This window comes from Oncorhynchus masou, chromosome 33 (genome assembly GCF_036934945.1).
Source record: "Oncorhynchus masou masou isolate Uvic2021 chromosome 33, UVic_Omas_1.1, whole genome shotgun sequence".
NCBI lineage: Eukaryota > Metazoa > Chordata > Actinopteri > Salmoniformes > Salmonidae > Oncorhynchus > Oncorhynchus masou.
Window position 1 is genome coordinate 10,528,823 of NC_088244.1, and position 20,783 is coordinate 10,549,605.

Below are 20,783 nucleotides of genomic sequence, written 5' to 3' on the forward strand. Positions count from 1 at the left end.
AACCTGTAGCATTGAGGTCCACACAGTAACCTGTAGCAGTGAGGTCCACACAGTAACCTGTAGCAGTGAGGTCAACACAGTAACCTGTAGCAGTGAGGTCCACACAGTAACCTGTAGCAGTGAGGTCAACACAGTAACCTGTAGCAGTGAGGTCCACACAGTAACCTGTAGCAGTGAGGTCCACACAGTAACCTGTAGCAGTGAGGTCAACACAGTAACCTGTAGCAGTGAGGTCAACACAGTAACCTGTAGCAGTGAGGTCAACACAGTAACCTGTAGCAGTGAGGTCAACACAGTAACCTGTAGCAGTGAGGTCCACACAGTAACCTGTAGCAGTGAGGTCAACACAGTAACCTGTAGCAGTGAGGTCAACACACTGTAACCTGTAGCAGTGAGGTCAACACACTGTAACCTGTAGCAGTGAGATCAACACAGTAACCTGTAGCAGTGAGGTCAACACAGTAACCTGTAGCAGTGAGGTCAACACTGTAACCTGTAGCAGTGAGGTCCACACAGTAACCTGTAGCAGTGAGGTCCACACAGTAACCTGTAGCAGTGAGGTCAACACAGTAACCTGTAGCAGTGAGGTCAACACACTGTAACCTGTAGCAGTGAGGTCAACACACTGTAACCTGTAGCAGTGAGGTCAACACAGTAACCTGTAGCAGTGAGGTCCACACAGTAACCTGTAGCAGTGAGGTCAACACAGTAACCTGTAGCAGTGAGGTCAACACAGTAACCTGTAGCAGTGAGGTCAACACAGTAACCTGTAGCAGTGAGGTCAACACAGTAACCTGTAGCAGTGAGGTCCACACAGTAACCTGTAGCAGTGAGGTCAACACAGTAACCTGTAGCAGTGAGGTCAACACACTGTAACCTGTAGCAGTGAGGTCAACACACTGTAACCTGTAGCAGTGAGATCAACACAGTAACCTGTAGCAGTGAGGTCCACACAGTAACCTGTAGCAGTGAGGTCCACACAGTAACCTGTAGCAGTGAGGTCCACACAGTAACCTGTAGCAGTGAGGTCAACACAGTAACCTGTAGCAGTGAGGTCAACACACTGTAACCTGTAGCAGTGAGGTCAACACACTGTAACCTGTAGCAGTGAGGTCAACACAGTAACCTGTAGCAGTGAGGTCCACACAGTAACCTGTAGCAGTGAGGTCCACACAGTAACCTGTAGCAGTGAGGTCCACACAGTAACCTGTAGCAGTGAGGTCCACACAGTAACCTGTAGCAGTGAGGTCAACACAGTAACCTGTAGCAGTGAGGTCCACACAGTAACCTGTAGCAGTGAGGTCAACAGTAACCTGTAGCAGTGAGGTCCACACAGTAACCTGTAGCAGTGAGGTCAACACAGTAACCTGTAGCAGTGAGGTCAACACAGTAACCTGTAGCAGTGAGGTCAACACAGTAACCTGTAGCAGTGAGGTCCACACAGTAACCTGTAGCAGTGAGGTCAACACACTGTAACCTGTAGCAGTGAGGTCAACACACAGTAACCTGTAGCAGTGAGGTCAACACAGTAACCTGTAGCAGTGAGTTCAACACAGTAACCTGTAGCAGTGAGGTCAACACAGTAAGCTGTAGCAGTGAGGTCAACACAGTAAGCTGTAGCAGTGAGGTCAACACAGTAACCTGTAGCAGTGAGGTCAACACACAGTAACCTGTGGCAGTGAGGTCAACACAATAACCTGTAGCAGTGAGGTCCACACAGTAACCTGTAGCAGTGAGGTCAACACAGTAACCTGTAGCAGTGAGGTCAACACAGTAACCTGTAGCAGTGAGGTCAACACAGTAACCTGTAGCAGTGAGGTCCACACAGTAACCTGTAGCAGTGAGGTCCACACAGTAACCTGTAGCAGTGAGGTCCACACAGTAACCTGTAGCAGTGAGGTCCACACAGTAACCTGTAGCAGTGAGGTCCACACAGTAACCTGTAGCAGTGAGGTCAACACAGTAACCTGTGGCAGTGAGGTCAACACAGTAACCTGTAGCAGTGAGGTCAACACACTGTAACCTGTAGCTGTGAGGTCCACACAGTAACCTGTGGCAGTGAGGTCAACACAGTAACCTGTAGCAGTGAGGTCAACACACAGTAACCTGTGGCAGTGAGGTCAACACAGTAACCTGTAGCAGTGAGGTCAACACAGTAACCTGTGGCAGTGAGGTCAACACAGTAACCTGTAGCAGTGAGGTCAACACAGTAACCTGTAGCAGTGAGGTCAACACAGTAACCTGTAGCAGTGAGGTCCACACAGTAACCTGTAGCAGTGAGGTCAACACAGTAACCTGTAGCAGTGAGGTCAACACAGTAACCTGTAGCAGTGAGGTCCACACAGTAACCTGTAGCAGTGAGGTCCACACAGTAACAGGTAGCAGTGAGGTCAACACAGTAACCCGTAGCAGTGAGATCAACACACTGTAACCTGTAGCAGTGAGGTCAACACACAGTAACAGGTAGCAGTGAGGTCAACACAGTAACCTGTAGCAGTGAGGTCAACACAGTAACCTGTAGCAGTGAGGTCAACACACTGTAACCTGTAGCAGTGAGGTCAACACACTGTAACCTGTAGCAGTGAGGTCAACACAGTAACCTGTAGCAGTGAGGTCAACACACTGTAACCTGTAGCAGTGAGGTCCACACAGTAACCTGTAGCAGTGAGGTCAACACACTGTAACCTGTAGCAGTGAGGTCAACACACTGTAACCTGTAGCAGTGAGGTCCACACAGTAACAGGTAGCAGTGAGCTCCACACAGTAACAGGTAGCAGTGAGGTCAACACAGTAACCTGTAGCAGTGAGATCAACATACAGTAACAGGTAGCAGTGAGGTCAACACACTGTAACCTGTAGCAGTGAGGTCCACACAGTAACAGGTAGCAGTGAGGTCCACACAGTAACCTGTAGCAGTGAGGTCAACACACAGTAACAGGTAGCAGTGAGGTCAACACACTGTAACCTGTAGCAGTGAGGTCAACACAGTAACCTGTAGCAGTGAGGTCAACACACTGTAACCTGTAGCAGTGAGGTCAACACACTGTAACCTGTAGCAGTGAGGTCAACACAGTAACCTGTAGCAGTGAGTTCAACAAATTAACCTGTAGCAGTGAGGTCAACACAGTAACCTGTAGTAGTGAGTTCAACACAGTAACCTGTAGCAGTGAGGTCAACACAGTAACCTGTAGCAGTGAGGTCAACACACTGTAACCTGTAGCAGTGAGGTCAACACAGTAACCTGTAGTAGTGAGGTCAACACAATAACCTGTAGCAGTGAGGTCAACATAATGTAACTTGTATTGAAAATGAGATGACCTGATCAGCAGTGCTGGAAAAAGTAGCCAGTTGTCGTAGTTGAGTTAAGTAAATATACTTAAGTATCAGAGTAAAAGTGAATGTATAAATGATTTCAACTTCCGCGTATTAAGAAAACCAGACGGCATGATTTTCTAGTTTTTTAAATTTATTTACGGATAGCCAGGGTTACACTTAAACACTCCAACATAATTTACAAGTCTGTCAGATCAACTGGCAGCAGAGATTACCAGGGATGTTCTCTTGATAAGTGTGTGGATTGGACCATTTTCCTGTCCTGCTAAGCATTCCAAATGTAACGAGTTCTTTGGGGTGTCTGTAATGGTTTTCTTTACTTGAAGGAGAGGCAGACCAAAACGCAGCGTGGTTATATTGATTCATGTTTAATAAAAAAAAAGACGAACACTACAAAACAATAAATGTGGAAAACCAAAAACAGCCCTATCTGGTGCAAAACACAGAGACAGGAACAATCACCCACCAACACACAGTGAAACCCAGGCAACCTAAGTATGATTCTCAATCAGAGACAACTAATGACACCTGCCTCTGATTGAGAACCATACTAGGCCTAAACATAGAAATACCCAAATCATAGAAAAACAAACATAGACTGCCCACCCCAAGTCACGCCCTGACCATACTAAATAATGACAAAACAAAGGAAATAAACAAAAGATAAAACACCCCCCCCTAATTATCCTAAACGAACACAGGTGAAACACAAGACAGACATAACCAAATGAAAAGGAAAAAGGATCGGTGGCAGCTAGTAGACAGGCGACGTGAGTCGCCCCACATGAGTACACTCCTAGCTTGCCCCGCCGTGTACAGTATGGTAGCGGTTCACATTGGTTTATCCATAAAAAAAAAATAAAAAAAATATCCTGCACTTGCTGACGACACTGTTGTGTAATGTTGTTCCCACTACGGTTGACCAGATTCTTTCTGAACTACAGTCTGCATGTAATGCTTTACAGAATATCTTTGTTGAATTGGTGCTGAATGCATTTACAACCAAGTGTATGATGTTTTCCAAAACACCTAGAAATGTATCTGATGATTTAGGCATAACTGTACTCTGGATGGTGCCCACATTGATCGCGTCCCTGCTTATACATATCCTGGCATCTGGATATACGAAAAGTCATCTTTTAAAAAGCATATTGATGAATTACAGATCTGCTATCTTAATTTGATCGATTTGTTGTTGCAGAAAATGTTCCTGCACAACAGGAAATACTAATTTAAACAGCTTTTAAAGTTTGTAATGTCCACTTTAAAATGTCAGACTTGATTTGTCCTAACGAAAAATGTATCAACCCTTACAAGAATGTCCATGAATTATATTTCACCCAATAATATAATTCACATTTCCTGTTCCTGCAGCATTATTTTCCTTCTGTTAGAAGCAGAGTAAAATGAAGATGCACTGAACATGTGCATCTAGTTAAAAATGGGCTTCTTCTATAGAAATGGATCATGCCTCTTGCTAAATAGCAGAAAGCAGGGCGGTGCACAACTGGCCCAACGTCGTCCGGGTTAGGGGAGGGTTTGGCCCGGGTTAGGGGAGGGTTTGGCCCAGGTTAGGGGAGGGGTTGTCACGGGTTGGGGGGGGGGGGTTTGGCCCGGTGTAGGGGAGGGTTTGGCCCGGTGTAGGGGAGGGTTTGGCAAGGGGTAGGGGAGGTTTTGGCCCAGGTTAAGGGAGGGTTTGGCCCGGGATAGGAGAGGGTTTGGCCCAGGATAGGGTAGGGTTTGGCCCGGGATAGGGGAGGGTTTGGCCCGGGGTAGTGGAGTGTTTGGCCCGGGTTAAGGGAGGGTTTGGCCCGGGTTAAGGGAGGGTTTGGCCCAGGTCAAGGGAAGGTTTGGCCCGGGATAGGGGAGTGTTTGGCCCGGGATAGGGGAGGGTTTGGCCCGGGATAGGGGAGGGTTTGGCCCGGTTTAGGGGAGGGTTTGGCCCGGGGTAGGCCAACATTGTAAAATAAGAATTTGTTCTGAACTGGCTTGCCAGTTAAATAAAGGTTAAATAATATATATATTTTTTATTAAAGCCGTTAGATGCCGTTTGTTATAGCGCACTATGCTTCATTACGGGCAGCTGTTTTGGTACACATCCCTGCATCCGTTACCAGGAAATAGCCCATTTAGGAAGTCACTTTGGTCGATTCAATGCTGTCCTCTTATTTATTCATCTCTCGTAGAGAATCTTCTTTGCCGTTCCTAACATGAATAATAACTTTTAAAGTTACCATACCCAGTCTGAGGGATGGATAACTGGAGATCCCATCAGGTCTTCACAGAGTTTAGTTTCTATGCACTTCACATCTAGAGAGTTCCTACAATCACATTTACTAGTGCCTCCCAGGCAGTTCTCATGGTTGATTGAAGACCTCTTTGCTGAGGAATGTGATTGTTTCTCTTGAGTATGTTTTGTAATCTTGTATATTTGTATTATGCTGTATTTCTAAATTGTATATATGCAGGGCTCCCTTGTAAAATATACCTTGGTCTCAATGGGACTCCCTGCTAAAAATAAAGGTGAAATTTAAAAAATGACACTCTCTTTTGTTCCATATAGCTGACACCAGATTTAACGCAATGCAAAAATTCTCCTTCAATTAAAACTAATGACAGGACAGATGATAGATACCTGTAACTGAGAGCGGTTCTCCATCCCCTTGGGGTCTCCTGTTGGGTCCCTGTTGGAACAGGTAGGCCTGGAGGGATGTGAGCTGATCTCTGTCCCCTTGGGGTCTCCTGTTGGGTCCATGTTGGAACAGGTAGGCCTGGAGGGATGTGAGCTGATCTCTGTCCCCTTGGGGTCTCCTGTTGGGTCCATGTTGGAACAGGTAGGCCTGGAGGGATGAGAGCTGATCTCTGTCCCCTTGGGTTCTCCTGTTGGGTCCATGTTGGAACAGGTAGGCCTGGAGGGATGTGAGCTGATCTCTGTCCCCTTGGGGTCTCCTGTTGGGTCCATGTTGGAACAGGTAGGCCTGGAGGGATGTGAGCTGATCTCTGTCCCCTTGGGGTCTCCTGTTGGGTCCATGTTGGAACAGGTAGGCCTGGAGGGATGAGAGCTGATCTCTGTCCCCTTGGGATCTCCTGTGGGGTCCATGTTGGAACAGGTAGGCCTGGAGGGATGAGAGCTGATCTCTGTCCCCTTGGGTTCTCCTGTTGGGTCCATGTTGGAACAGGTAGGCCTGGAGGGATGAGAGCTGATCTCTGTCCCCTTGGGTTCTCCTGTTGGGTCCATGTTGGAACAGGTAGGCCTGGAGGGATGAGAGCTGATCTCTGTCCCCTTGGGTTCTCCTGTTGGGTCCATGTTGGAACAGGTAGGCCTGGAGGGATGAGAGCTGATCTCTGTCCCCTTGGGTTCTCCTGTTGGGTCCATGTTGGAACAGGTAGGCCTGGAGGGATGAGAGGCGGTGACAGACTGGTATGCCATAAACACGGAGTATGGCACCTTTGTTAGAGGTGGTTACATACCATGACAAACGACATGAATGTACTCAGTCATTTCCAAATTTCAATTAGATAATGACCACATCTGTCTGAGTGTGGAGTTTTTACTGCAGACCTGGGTTGTCTATGGAGCTTGTTAGGCTGTGGTAGGATTTGTCCAGGTGTGGTTGTGGGAACAGGCCTTCATTGTGAGGGGGGAACTGACAGTGAGGCAGGTGGAATTTGAGCTGAATGGTGAACTTAGAGAAGATTAGCAGGTGTCAATGGACAAACACAACGGTAGTAGATGCATAGCTAAATACAAGATAGTGTAAAAGGCATGGCTTTATATTGATATTGTCTGAATAGTCCACATTTCGTGAAGTACAAAAGGTGTTCAGCCAGGGGACGATACTAGGACCTGTTCTTATCACTATTTACAGTACCTTCCGGAAGCATTCAGACACCTGGACTTTTTCCATATTTTGTTACATTACAGCCGTATTCTAAAATTCATTAAAGATATTTTGTTCCTTAGCAATCTACACACGATACCCCATAATGACAAAGCAAAAACAGGTTGCAATGTTTTTTGCAAATGTATTCAAAATAAAAAAAACATAAATACCATATTAACATAAGTATTCAGACCCTTTGCTACGAGACTCGAAGATGAGCTCAGGTGCATCCTGTTTCCATTGATCATCCTTGAGATGTTTCTACAACTTGATTTGAGTCCACCTGTGGTAAATTCAATTGATTGGACATGATTTGAAAAGGCACACACCTGTCTATATAAGGTCTCACAGTTGACAGTGTATGTCAGAGCAAAAACCAAGCCATGAAGTCAAAGGAATTGCCCGTAGAGCTCAGAGACAGGATTGTGTCGAGGCAGAGATCTGGGGAAGGGTACGAAAACATTTCTGCAGCATTGAAGGTCCCCAAGAACACAGTGGCCTCCATCATTCTTAAATGGAAGACGTTTGGAACCACCAAGACTCTTCCTAGTGCTGGCCGCCCGGTAATAGGGGGAGAAGGGCCTTGGTCAGGGAGGTGACCAAGAACCCGATGGTCACTCTTGTAGAGCTCTAGAGTTCCTCTGTTGAGATGGGAGAACCTTCCAGAAGGACAACCATCTCTGCAGCGCTCCACCAATCAGGCCTTTATGGTAGAGTGGCCAGACAGAAGCCACTCTTCAGTAAAAGGCACATGCTAGCCTACCTGGATCTCGCCAAAAGGCACTTGAAGACTTTCAGACCATGAGAAACAATATTCTCTGGTCTGATGAAACCAATATTGAACTCTTTGGCCTGAATGCCAAGCGTCACATCTGGAGGACACCTGGGACTGGGAGACTAGTCAGGAACGAGGGAAAGATCATTGATGAAACCTGCTCCAGAGCGCTCAGGACCTCAGATTGGGGAGAAGGTTCGCCTTCCAACAGAACAATGACCCTAAGCACACAGTGAAGACAATGCAAGAGTGGCTTCGGGACAATTCTCTGAAAGTCCTTGAGTGGCTCAGCCAGAGGCCGAACTTGAACCCGATCGAACATCTCTGGAGAGACCTGAAAATAGCTGTGCAGCAATGCTCCTCATTCAACCTGACAGAGCTTGAGAGAATTTGCAGAGAAGAATGGGAGAAACTCCCCAAATAAATCAAATCAAATGTATTTATATAGCCCTTCTTACATCAGCTGATATCTCAAAGTGCTGTACAGAAACCTAGCCTAAAACCCTAAACAGCAAGCAATGCAGGTGTAGAAGCACGGTGGCTAGGAAAAACTCCCTAGAAAGGCCAAAACCTAGGAAGAAACCTAGAGAGGAACCAAGGTAATGAGGGGTGGCCACTCCTCTTCTGGTTGAGCTGGGTGGAGATTATAACCGAACATGGCCAAGATGATCAAATGTTCATAAATGACCAGCATGGTCAAATAATAATAATCACAGTAGTCTTCGAGGGTGCAACAAGTCAACACCTCAGGAGTAAATATCAGTTGGCTTTTCATAGCCGATCATTAAGAGTATCTCTACCACTCCTGCTGTCTCTAGAGAGTTGAAAACAGCAGGTCTGGGACAGGTAGCACGTCTGGTGAACAGGTCAGCGTTCCAAAGCCTCAGGCAGAACAATTGAAACTGGAGCAGCAGCACGGCCAGGTGGACTGGGAACAGTAAGGAGTCATCATGCCAGGTAATCCTGAGGAATGGTCCTAGGGCTCAGGTCCTCCGAGCGAGAGAAAGAAAGAAAGAATGAAAGAAAGAAAGAAAGAGAGAAAGAGGGAATTAGAGAGAGCATACTTAAATTCACACAGGACACAGGATAAGACAGGAGAAGTACTCCAGATATAACAGACTGACCCTAGCCCCCCGACACATAAACTACTGCAGCATAAATACTGGAGGCTGAGACAGGAGGGGTCAGGAGAAACTGTGGCCTCATCCAATGATACCCCAGGACAGGGCTAAACAGGCAGGATATAACCCCACCCACTTAGCCAAAGCACAGTCCCCACACCACTAGAGGGATATCTTCAACCACCAACTTACCATCTTGAGACAAGGCCGAGTATAGCCCACAAAGATCTCCGCCATGGCACAACCCAAGGGGGGGGGGTGCCTACCCAGACAGGAGGATCACGTCACTGACTCAACCCACAAAAGTGATGCACCCCTCCTAGGGACGGCATGGAAGAGCACCAGTAAGCCAGTGACTCAGCCCCTGTAATAGGGTTAGAGGCAGAGAATCCCAGTGGAGAGAGGGGAACTGGCCAGGCGGAGACAGCAAGTGCGGTTCGTTGCTCCAGAGACTTTCCGTTCACCTTCACACTCCGGGGCCAGACTACACTCAATCATATGACCTACTGAAGAGATGAGTCTTCAGTAAGACTTAAAGGTTGAGACCGAGTCTGCGTCTCTCACATGGGTAGGCAGACCATTCCATAAAAATGGAGCTCTATAGGAGAAAGCCCTGCCTCCAGCTGTTTGCTTAGAAATTCTAGGGACAATTAGGAGGCCTGCGTCGTGTGACCGTAGCGTACGTGTAGGTATGTTAGGCAGGACCAAATCGGAAAGATAGGTAGGAGCAAGCCCATGTAATGCTTTGTAGGTTAGCAATAAAACCTTGAAATCAGCCCTTGCCTTAACAGGAAGCCAGTGTAGGGAGGCTAGCACTGGAGAAATATGATCAAATATTTTGGTTCTAGTCAGGATTCTAGCAGCCGCATTTAGCACTAACTGAAGTTTATTTAGTGCTTTATCTGGGTAGCTGGAAAGTAGAGCATTGCAGTCGTCTAACCTAGAAGTAACAAAAGCATGGATTAATTTTTCTGCATAATTTTTGGACAGAAAGTTTCTGATTTTTGCAATGTTCCGTAGATGGAAAAAAACTGTCCTTGAAACAGTCTTGATATGTTCATCAAAAGAGAGATCAGGATCCAGAGTAACGCCAAGGTCCATTAAGATTAATTGTCAGATTCAACAGAAGATCTCTTTGTTTCTTGGAACCTAGAACAAGCATCTCTGTTTTGTCCGAAAAGTAGAACATTTGCAGCCATCCACTTCCTTATGTCTGAAACACAGGCTTCTATCGAGGGCAATTTTGGGGCTTCACCATGTTTCATTGAAATGTACAGCTGTGTGTCATCCATATAGCAGTGAAAGTTAACATTATGTTTTCGATTGACATCCCCAAGAGGTAAAATATATAGTGAAAACAATAGTGGTCCCAAAATGGAATCTTGAGGAACACCAAAATGTACAGTTTATTTGTCAGAGGACAAACCATTCACAGAGACAAACTAAAATCTTTCCGACAGATAAGAGCTAAACCAGGCCAGAACTTGTCTGTGTAGACCAACTTGGGTTTCCAATCTCTCCAAAAGAATGTGGTGATCGATGGTATCAAAAGCAGCACTAAGGTCTAGGAGCACGAGGACAGATGCAGAGCCTCGGTCTGATGCCATTAAAAGGTTATTTACCACCTTCACAAGTGCAGTCTCAGTGCTACGATGGGGTCTAAAACCAGACTGAAGCATTTCGTATACATTGTTTGTCTTCATGCGCAACAGCTTTTTCTAAGATTATCGAGAGGAATGGAAGATTCTATATGGGCCGCAAGTTTTTTGTGTGACGCCATTTCCGTTCCAATTTTCTGGAAGCTGGCTTCAGAGCTCGGGTATTTTCTGTATACCAGGGAGCGAGTTTCTTATGACAAATGTTTTTAGTTTTTAGGGGTGCAACTGCATCTAGGGTATTGCGCAAGGTTAAATTGAGTTCCTCAGTTGGGTGGTTAACTGATTTTTGTCCTCTGATGTCCTTGGGTAGGCGGAGTGAGTCTGGAAGGGCATCAAGGAATCTTTGGGGTGTCTGAGAATTTATAGCACGACTTTTGATGTTCCTTGTTTGGGGTCTGAGCAGATTATTTGTTGCGATTGCAAATGTAATAAGACAGAACAGGTGGTCCGATAGTCCAGGATTATGAGTAAAAACATTCAGATCCACAACATTTATTCCATGGGACAAAACTAGGTCCAGAGTATGACTGTGACCGTGAGTAGGTCCAGAGACATGTTGGACAAAACTCACTGAATCGATGATGGCTCCGAAAGCCTTTCGGAGTGGGTCTGTGGACTTTTCCATGTGAATATTAAAATCACCAAAAATTAGAATATTATCTGCTATGACTACAAGGTCCGATAGGAATTCAGGTAACTCATTGAGGAATGCTGTGTATGGCCCAGGAGGTTTTTAAACAGTAGCTATAAAAAGTGATTGAGTAGGCTGCATAGATTTCATGACTAGAAGCTCAAAAGATGAAAACGTCTGTTTTTTTTTTTGTAAATTGAAATTTGCTATCGTAAATGTTAGCAACACCTCCGCCTTTGCAGGATGCACAGGGGATATGTTCACTAGTGTAACCAGGAGGTGAGGCCTCATTTAACACAGTAAATTCATCAGGCTTAAGCCATGTTTCAGTCAGGCCAATCACATTAAGATTATGATCAGTGATTAGTTCATTGACTATAACTGCCTCTGAAGTGAGGGATCTAACATTAAGTAGCCCTATTTTGAGATGTGAGGTATCGCGATCTCTTTCAATAATGGCAGGAATGGAGAAGGTCTTTATTCTAGTGAGATTGCTAAGGCGAAAACCGCCATGTTTAGTTTTGCCCAACCTAGGTCGAGGCACAGACACGGTCTCAATGGGGATAGCTGAGCTGACTACACTGACTGTGCTAGTGGCAGACTTCACTAAGCTGGCAGGCTGGCTAACAGCCTGCTGCCTGGCCTGCACCCTATTTCATTGTGGAGCTAGAGGAGTTAGAGCCCTGTCTATGTTCGTAGATAAGATGAGAGCACCCCTCCAGCTAGGATGGAGTCCGTCACTCCTCAGCAGGTCAGGCTTGGTCCTGTTTGTGGATGCGTCCCAGAAAGAGGGCCAATTATCTACAAATTCTATCTTTTAGGAGGGGCAGAAAACAGTTTTGAACCAGCGATTGAGTTGGGAGACTCTGCTGTAGAGCTCATCACTCCCCCTAACAGGGAGGGGGCCAGAGACAATTACTCGATGCCGACACATTTTTCTAGCTGATTTACAGGCTGAAGCTATGTTGCTCTTGGTGACCTCTGACTGTTTCATTCTAACATCTTTGGTGCCGACGTGGATACCAATATCTCTATACTCTCTACACTCGCCAGTTTTAGCTCTAGCCAGCACCATCTTCAGATTAGCCTTAACGTCGGTATCCCTGTCCCCTGGTAAACAGTGTATGATCGCTGGATGATTCGTTTTAAGTCTAATACTGCGGGTAATGGAGTCGCCAATGACTAGGGTTTTCAATTTGTCAGAGCTAAGGCTCGGCCTCAGACTCCGACTAGCTGCCTAATGGAGAAATCCGGTTGAAAGTTTCTGTCGGCTGAATGAGCGACACCGTTGAGCATGAGAAAGTTGGACCGTCTGCGGGGTCCGTGCGAAGGGATTTGTACTAACGTTACTATCTGTACTTACTGGTGGCACAGACGCTGTTTCATCCTTTCCTACATTGAAATTAACTTGCCTAACGATTGCGTCTGAAGCTGGGCTTGTAGCACAGCTATCCTCGCCGTAAGGCGATCGTTCTCCTGTATATTATGAGTACAGCGACTGCAATTAGAAGGCATCATGTTAATGTTACTACTTAGCTTCGCTGTTGGAGGTCCTGACGAACCGTGTCCAGATAAAGCGTCCGGAGTGAAAAAGTTGAATGAAAAAAAGTTAAGTGAGGGAAAAACTAAGAATATAAACGGTAATTAAAAAGTAAAAACTGTAAAGTTGTCAGGTAGCAAAGTAAGGTTGGTAACGAAACACACAGCAACACGTAAACAAGTCTGCAAGGGCCAATTATCTACAAATTCTATCTTTTGGGAGGGGCAGAAAACAGTTTTCAACCAGCGATTGAGTTGTGAGACTCTGCTGAAGAGCTCATCCCTCCCCCTAACTGGTATGCTAAGCTTGTAGCATCATATCCAAGAAGACTCAAGGCTGTGCTTCAACAGAGTATCTTGTAAAGAGTCTGAATCCTTATGTTAATAAGGCAGTTCTGTTTTAAAAAATTATGAATTTGCAAAAACATAACAAAATGTGGAAAAAGTCAAGCGGTCTGAATACTTTCTGAATGCACTGTATATAAATGCTATTGGTCAATCTGTTAAAAATTGTCAATTTCATCTATATGCAGATGATACTATTATGTACATAATTACCCAGACTGCTGCTGACCTGGCTGTGACCAGGCTACATGTACGTAATTACCCAGACTGCTGCTGACCTGGCTGTGACCAGGCTACATGTACGTAATTACCCAGACTGCTGCGGGCCTGGCTGTGACAAAGCTACATGTACGTAATTACCCAGACTGCTGCTGACCTGGCTGTGACAAGGCTACATGTACGTAATTACCCAGACTGCTGCGGGCCTGGCTGTGACCAGGCTACATGTACGTAATTACCCAGACTGCTGCTGACCTGGCTGTGACCAAGCTACATGTATGTAATTACCCAGACTGCTGCTGACCTGGCTGTGACCAGGCTACATGTACGTAATTACCCAGACTGCTGCTGACCTGGCTGTGACAAGGCTACATGTACGTAATTACCCAGACTGCTGCTGACCTGGCTGTGACAAGGCTACATGTACGTAATTACCCAGACTGCTGCTGACCTGGCTGTGACAAGGCTACATGTACGTAATTACCCAGACTGCTGCTGACCTGGCTGTGACAAAGCTACATGTACGTAATTACCCAGACTGCTGCGGGCCTGGCTGTGACAAGGCTATAGTCTCGGTTGTGCAGGATCCCTTACTGAGGGTTTCAACAGATTACATTAAGAACATAACCTACCCAACCCTGCACATCCTACAGCCTTTCTCATATTGTCCTCATATGTCCCTAAAAAAATACTTTACGTGTCTTCAAGCACCACCTTCACATGATTCCTGTTAAATGAGAGTATGCACACACAGTTACACAATGAGTCTCATCTGACACGTGGTACAGGACAGGCCTCTTCAAGGACCTCTTTGTTTGGCTTCCCCCACCTCCACAGCCCCCAGGGTGACCAGCAAACATAGACATGTAATGGTTCTATGTAGACGAGGCACGAGACAAAGTGAATTCTTTCAATAAAACAAGCGTAATAAAACATCTACAGATCATTATCTCTGTACCGTTTACCCATCCCTAACATTCCTAATAATAACAGATCATTATCTCTGTACCGTTTACCCATCCCTAACATTCCTAATAATAACAGATCATTATCTCTGTACCGTTTACCCATCCCTAACATTCCTAATAATAACAGATCATTATCTCTGTACCGTTTACCCATCCCTAACATTCCTATTAAGATCATTATCTCTGTACCATTTACCCATCCCTAACATTCCTATTAAGATCATTATCTCTGTACCGTTTACCCATCCCTAACATTCCTAATAATAACAATGACAACAGATATAGAGGTATGGATAGGCTAGTCTTCTCCCACAGAGAATTTAATTCAAAAGGACTTGAAAACTCCTCCCTCTCCTTGCCCTTATCCCTCCATTACCCCTCCCCCTCCCACTGGAGTGAACCCCCTGCACCCTGTTCATTACCCCCCCCCCCCCCCCAGCTTCATTACCGCATGAGGATTACAACTGCAGGACCAGAAGATGGAGGAAGACTGAAGATGGGAGAATGGAAGCCTTTCACAGGCTAACGCAGTTATCATTTGCAGCAGTGTGCCACTCAGACAAACACATACAGCGTGTATGTATATGCTTTACACACGGTAGCACACACATTAATTCATAAGACATAGACTAATTCATTCATACCAAATGTCTTAATTAGCTATTAAATGAAAAAAACAAATGAGGCAGCTACAAACGCTGATAAGAAACATCCTATACTTTATCACAGGAGATAAGCAAATGGGAAATACTGTATTGCTCTGTGAGAAGAATTCATGTGTTACTCATTCTGTTAAATGTCTGATATTATTCCCAACATACAGGGTATACATTTTTTGTGTACTGTAAAATCAGTATATATATATATATATATATATATATATATATATATATATATATATATATATATATATATATATATATATATATTGCAAATTACAGTATGTAAGCATGATTCCTTATGGGATAAACATAACCTACCCTGGTCTGTAATTTCACAATATCTCTTTTTCACAACATACATGTACACATGTACAGGAAGGGTAATTACTACTAAACAGAGCCCAGTATCTTACTGACAGGCATAACTCATATTGAATACCGTCTACAGACAGGAGAAACCCACCTCCCTTCTCTCTCATCTTCACATCATCCTTTGAGGTTGTCGCTTTCACCGTCATTGAGAGCAGCCCATTGTCCGGGAGACCAGTCCCTGACAAACGTCCACTATAGGGTGATTAATGTCACAGAGAATGGTGCCACAGGGGACTGTCCGTGGGTTAAACACTTCACATACACATTGTTACTACTTCATGTGACTAGTTAAGTGATCTGTGATCCCATCCTCATTCTCTACAATCTGTGACCATGTGTGTGTGTGTGTGTGTGTGTGTGTGTGTGTGTGTGTGTGTGTGTGTGTGTGCTTGTGGGGGGGGGTTCAAAAGGAGAGTTCAAAGGGTTCATCCTCTGGTTGGAGCAGTGAGTTTTCTAGGCATCAGATAATAATTTAGAATGTAGGCAGTTGATGTGTAGTCATGGTGGTCTGAGGATCCAATCCCACTAGCTGCTTGATCAGACTCTTTTCAAGAAACCAATTGAAATCATCACCACGTTAAATATTTAAATTGACTACGTACAGTAACAGTTCTACAGTGAACCAGTTTATTTGAATTTCCATCCAAAAGCTCAACTTCATCATCTCCAGAGCAACCAGACATCCAATAAAGTCTCATTAGGTCAGCAATGTTGGTTTTTTTTCAACAACCAGTTAGCATTGTTGTAAAAATGTTCATTTGCACCGAACTCCGTTTTCTATTAGAGTTTCCCAGACTTTCACACAGCGAGCACCTGACCCACTTTGAGAGAATGAAGCCCTCCCCCCCTACAGCTCAGCTCTCTGTGAACCCATCCGACCCAGAATCTACAATCCAAAATAAACCCATTCACTGTGCAACAGTCCCCCCACAACCCCCCTTCAGAGCCAGCCATTGAGACCCACTGGCCGTGAAACAAGATTGGGGAGTGAAGTGGCGGGAATCCTGTAGGAAGAGAGAGAGAGAGCTATGAGAACCATCCACCCTCCCGCCACGAGGCCCCTCCCCTAGCTCTCCCAGTCCCTGGGGAGTGTTGAGAGGCAGGCGCGCCGTGCCACGGCCCCCTCAACCTCCCAGGGGCAGCGTGGAGGAAAGGTCATCCCTGTTGGTTCTGTTATCCTCATTGCACTCTCTGGGTTGCCGGTGTCTCAGCATGCCCTCAGCCTTTCCTCAACACAACAAAGATCAGGTTTATCAGCTCCACTGTACCCAGAGGGCTCTCTCTCTCTCTCTCTCTCTCTCTCTCTCTCTCTCTCTTCTTCTTCTTCTCTCTTCTTCCCCAAGGTCACAGCCCCAACGCAGCCCCATGAGGGCAGACTGTTAGAACCTCTCATGTGATTGATTAGGACATTAATGGAGAACAGAGGAATGCGGGAGGAAATGCTTCCCCATCTCAGCACCATTCATTAGCAACAAGTGAACACACATTAAACACTCTAAAAGCAATATCGGGGTATATATAAGGCTCTTGTTGCTTGAGTTGTGTACAACAAAGTGTGAGAGAGAAAGGCTCCCCCATTTCCAGTCTAACGGAGGAGATTCAATAAGAGAATAAGAGAATAAGAGAGACGATAATTCAAACTCTCTCTTACTATTTCCAGAGGGTCTCTTGTTGGATGAAAAATAAATGGAGCCTTAGTCAATGTGATGTGTATTTTTATTTTTTTCAGGACTGAAACTGTAGTTGTAGCTGGAAATGTATTTATGTATTTTTTATGTAACTGTATAGCTCAGCGAGTTGGAAAACGTGGTGAATAGATCCATATCCACTGAGCTGTAGGAGGGTAGGATTACACATGAACTCATGTGCATCAGCCTCTTACCTGAGATCAACAATTATAACATACTGGAATAGTACTACTGCACATTCTTTTGAGACATCTTTGTTGTGTTAAAATGTCTAAAATAATGTCTGGAATGATTTCTAAAGTAGAGGTGTGGAACAAAAGCCATTTCCGCATCTTTTGAAATCCCTGCTGCATGTGTGAATCATGGTGGTAATCCAAACGCTGGAATTGCCTTTGAAAAAAACCTGTCCAGCCCAATTTTCCCTCCCTTTTTCCAAGGTCTTTGTGTCTCTGTGAACTTGCTGGCCTTGGATCTAATACAAAGCCTGCTGAGAAGAATGGTCCAAGATATCTTCTGCAGCCAGTGCTGCCACACACCACTCCTTTCAGAGAGTTAGAACCACCAATCTTCAATCTCTGCAGGCCTTCCTTTGTAACCAAGCCTACACTCCATTAATACATATCCAGCTTTTAATTTATTGGTCATGAAATTAACATCATAGTTTTTTTGTTACTAAAGTACTGTTTATTGTTACTGACATAAGCTCTATGTCACTATTATATATATATATATATATATATATATATATATATATATATATATATATATATATATATATATATATATATATTTAAAATGTATATATATTTTTTATTGTATCAACATTTCATTCTCATGATAACAGTAATCATTTGGATTTATAGAAGAGTGAATTATTTTGTTGGTAGTATAGCTGTAGATCCAATATTAAAAGATAACAAACATACAAGGGCCCTGTGTATTTTCTGTTAATGAGCTTTCAAATGACTGTCACAGACTTTGTTTGCCGAAATGAATGCACAGTTGCAGACGAGGGCCACTTTGAGTGGTTTAAAGAGGTCGTAAATAGAAGCTTCTTGTGAAAACTTCCCAGTTCACTTCCTTGGCTGTGACCCTGTTGAATCCCACCCACAATGCCTTGTTGGAATGCTTGATGGGTGGGCGGAACTATGCTGCCGGCAGCATTCCATGGTTGAGATTCCGGCAGACAGGCAGGCAGGCAGCTCTGAGAGATGAAAGGTGGAGGGGGAGTTGCTTCTGGGCTGGGTTACACACATCTTCCCATGGTCTCTCTGGACACGGGACCACACCAGGCCCCACACGCACACACATTGGGGAGAATGCGGTCACTACCCATTACTGGTGATGTGGGGTTCCCATAAAACTAGACTAGAGGATGAAATTGGGGTCATAGTGAATTTAGAAGCATGTGGTGAAGGCTATGAGGTTATGAAGTATCTTGTAGTGCACAGGACTACTGGGGATCTTTGTCCGTCTGTCTATTGGAATGGCACTTTGAATCAAACAAAACCTTGCACTGTAGCATACTAATCCGCTTGACAACATTAAGTTTGGGAAGAAGCTTTTTGAGAAGGAGCTTTTAGAAAAAGGCTCTTGTACATAGCTTTCATGAAGCTCAGCAGATTCCAAAAAAAATTACATTTACATTTTTTTTCATTTAGCTGACGCTCTTATTCAGAACGACTTACAGTTCGATTGAGTTCAGTTGGTGTCCTAAAATACAGAATCTGAAAGCTGTTATTTTTTTTAAACCCTCAGAGAACAAGCAGAGGAGAAACATGTTGGGTTGGGGGGAGGGGGCTCCTGCACGTGGGGCGACCATGTGGCTCCTCCCCTCTACAGAGCATGGCTGCAGACATGAGGAGACTTTTAGAAGCTCAGGGACAAAGACAACCTCTCCAGAAAAGGCAGGCCTCACAAAAGGGTCATTTTTACATTCAGACAGAATAGAAAATCATCCTTAACATTACACATTTTTAGGATTGTTGTTTGTATAATCATGATAGATTAGTAGAAGGGTGTCTTGTGATTTGCTGTGTACTGGCTAACCTGGAGACAGAAACTACAGTGTATATATACAGTGGGGCAAAAAAGTATTTAGTCAGCCACCAATTGTGCAAGTTCTCCCACTTAAAAAGATGAGAGAGGCCTGTAATGTTCATCATAGGTACACAACTATGACAGACAAAATGAGAAAAAAAGATCCAGAAAATCACATTATAGGATTTTTAATTAATTTATTTGCAAATTATGGTGGAAAATAAGTATTTGGTCACCTACAAACAAGCAAGATTTCTGGCTCTCACAGACCTGTAACTTCTTCTTTAAGGGGCTCCTCTGTCCTCCACTTGTTACCTGTATTAATAGCACCTGTTTGGACTTGTTATCAGTATAAAAGACACCTGTACACAACCTCAAACAGTCACACTCCAAACTCCACTATGGCCAAGACCAAAGAGCTGTCAAAGGACACCAGAAACAAAATTGTAGACCTGCACCAGGCTGGGAAGACTGAATCTGCAATAGGTAAGCAGCTTGGTTTGAAGAAATCATCTGTGGGAGCAATTATTGGGGAATGGAAGACATACAAGACCACTGATAATCTCCCTCGATCTGGGGCTCCACCTAAGATCTCACCAAGTGGGGTCAAAATTGATCACAAGAACGGTGAGCAAAAATCCCAGAACCACACGGGTAGACCTAGTGAATGACCTGCAGAGAGCTGGGACCGAAGTAATAAAGCCTACCATCAGTAGCACACTACGCTGCCAGGGACTCAAATTCTGTAGTGCCAGATGTGTCCCCCTGCCAGTACATGTCCAGGCCCGTCTGAAGTTTGCTAGAGAGCATTTGGATGATCCAGAAGAAGATTGGGAGAATGTCATATGGTCAGATGAAACCAAAATATAACTTTTTGGTAAAAACTCAACTCGTTGTGTTTGGAGGACAAAGAATGCTGAGTTGCATCCAAAGAACACCATACCTACTGTGAAGCATGGGGGTGGAAACATCATGCTTTGGGGCTGTTTTTCTGCAAAGGGACCAGGATGACTGATCCGTGTAAAGGAAAGAATGAATGGGGCCATGTATCGTGAGATTTTGAGTGAAAACATCCTTCCATCAGCAAGCGCATTGAAGATGAAACGTGGCTGAGTCTTTCAGCATGACAATGATCCCAAACACACCGCCCGGGCAACGAAGGAGTGGCTTCGTAAGAAGCATTTCAAGGTCCTGGAGTGGCCTAGCCATTCGCCAGATCTCAACCCCATAGAAAATCTTTGGAGGCAGTTGAAAGTCCGTGTTGCCCAGCAACAGCCCCAAAACATCACTGCTCTGGAGGAGATCTTCATGGAGGAATGGGCCAAAATACCAGCAACAGTGTGTGAAAACCTTGTGAAGACTTACAGAAAACGTTTCACCTCTGTCATTGCCAACAAAGGGTATATAACAAAGTATTGAGATAAACTTTTGTTATTGACCAAATACTTATTTTCCACCATAATTTGCAGTACTGGGTTAACCTGGTGCCAACGTAGAATTATTATACAATTAAAAATGTTAAGAATGTATCTTGTCTTCATTGTGAAT